The sequence below is a fragment of the Mastomys coucha genome, unplaced genomic scaffold, assembly GCF_008632895.1.
Source record: "Mastomys coucha isolate ucsf_1 unplaced genomic scaffold, UCSF_Mcou_1 pScaffold22, whole genome shotgun sequence".
NCBI classification, from domain to species: Eukaryota; Metazoa; Chordata; class Mammalia; order Rodentia; family Muridae; genus Mastomys; species Mastomys coucha.
This window is the reverse complement of record NW_022196905.1, coordinates 143,911,341-143,913,239: the sequence shown is the minus strand read 5'-3', so window position 1 is coordinate 143,913,239 and position 1,899 is coordinate 143,911,341. Positions and strand designations below refer to the sequence as shown.

The 1,899-nt window shown below is 33.9% G+C and overlaps 1 protein-coding gene across 8 annotated transcripts in view; it reads right to left on the bottom strand.

Moving 5' to 3' along the window:
- Tex26 (testis expressed 26) overlaps nucleotides 1-1,899 on the bottom strand; it is a 33,941-nt gene that overhangs the window by 12,909 nt on the left and 19,133 nt on the right. The gene's annotated exons all lie outside the window — the stretch shown is intronic.

Below are 1,899 nucleotides of genomic sequence, written 5' to 3'. Positions count from 1 at the left end.
AGGTCAAGTAACATATAAAGGCAGGCCTATCAGAATTACACCAGACTTCTCACCAGAGACTATGAAAAGCTAGAAGAGCCTGGGCAGATGTCATACAGACCCCACAAGAACACAAATGCCAGCCCAGGCTACTATACCCAGCAAAACTCTCAATTACCATAGATGGAGAAGACAAGATATTCCATGACAAAACAAAATTTACACAATATCTTTTCACAAATCTAGCCCTACAAAGGATAATAGATGGAAAACATCAATGTAAGGAGCGAAACTATACCCTAGAAGAAGCAAGAAAATAATCATTCAACAAACCCACACAAACCTAATTCTACCTCTTACAACAAACACAACAGGGAGTAACAATTACTTTTTCTTAATATCTTAATATGAAAATTAATATTACCAACATATATATCCTAATTGATTAAAATAAAAAAATGAGGAATTGGAATTTGTTGATTATCATCCAATGGTCTCTCTAATTCGATAATTGGAGAAATAGGTCCAATATTGTATAATCTATATACACTTTCAGCTTGTTCATGACAGTGTCTTGCTGTGTACAATAGAAGGGTCTTGAAATCTTGCTTCTCCTATCTCAGTCTATTAGTAGTATTGTTTATTTCATGTTTTTACACTATACTATGGTTTTCAGAACAGCTAACATTTCAAAAGTATTTATATACCCAGAAGAAACGTAGACAATTAAATTGGGAAGGGGCTTGTAAGAGAATAACAAAGAGTGAGACTGAATACTTCGCTTGAAGTTTGTAACTCTTGTATCAAGTTTGAAGAAGAGGACTTTATAAGTTACTCTTTCTCTGAGATGAATGCTTTTCCAAATTATCACAGCCAATGAATGAACCAGATTCTTACCCTCACCTAATGTCTGTGCCACCCTCCAAGCAGAACCATTGTTCATTGAAACAGTTGGTGAGTGACTTTATGGATAGAGCATGTTAATACACACACCATTTCTTTTTTTGTTTTGTTTTGTTTTGATTTTTCGAGACAGGGTTTCTCTGTGTAGCCCTGGCTATCCTGGAACTTACTCTGTAGACCAGGATGGCCTCGAACTCAGAAATCCACCTGCCTCTGCCTCCCAAGTGCTGGGATTAAAGGCGTGCGCCACCACCGCCCGGCCACACACCATTTCTTAAATGGATGTAACCTGTTCTCTGTGGGCTGAGAATAAATTCACTCACTCAAGTCAAATAGCTTTGACCATAGCAGGAAGTCTGTATCCAAAAATCGTGCCTACAATTCATTCCTTTGCCCAGCAGAACTGTCAACTCTCAGCTTAGCTACGATGCAGGTAAAATCCTTTGGTGATGTGAGGGTCATTGAAGTACAGTCTTATTACAATGAAATCCAATGCCTAAAAATTGTTTTTATTTGAGGCTTGTGCCACAGTAAGAGCCAAGATTTTAAGCTCTACTAAATACAAAACAAAAAAACAAAAGACTTTATATATTTATGTTCATTTAAGAAAATATTAGTAGTGATGTATTTTGAAATATACAGTTAATATGTTTGGAGTTATTTAAAATTTATATTAAGAAGAATGTATGTATTTTTAGTATTGCTGTAGACAAGCATCTACATAAGACTTAAATTGATTGTTGTTTTATATCAAACAACTTTTATAATACTCATTTTTGTTGTAATATTTTATAAATTTTAAAGAATATGACAAAAAAGATATTGTAGGTATTGAAGGGGGTTCTCTGGGAGGAGTTGAGGTACAAAAGGGAAACAAGAATGTGATGCAATTCTATTTACTTAAAATATGTTTTTAAATGTTAACAAATTCAGGTAAATTGATATCATGTAACTTTTCTCATCATAATGCAATAAAGTTAAAAAATAAAATTAAAAAAAATGTGAGAAAACAAAAAA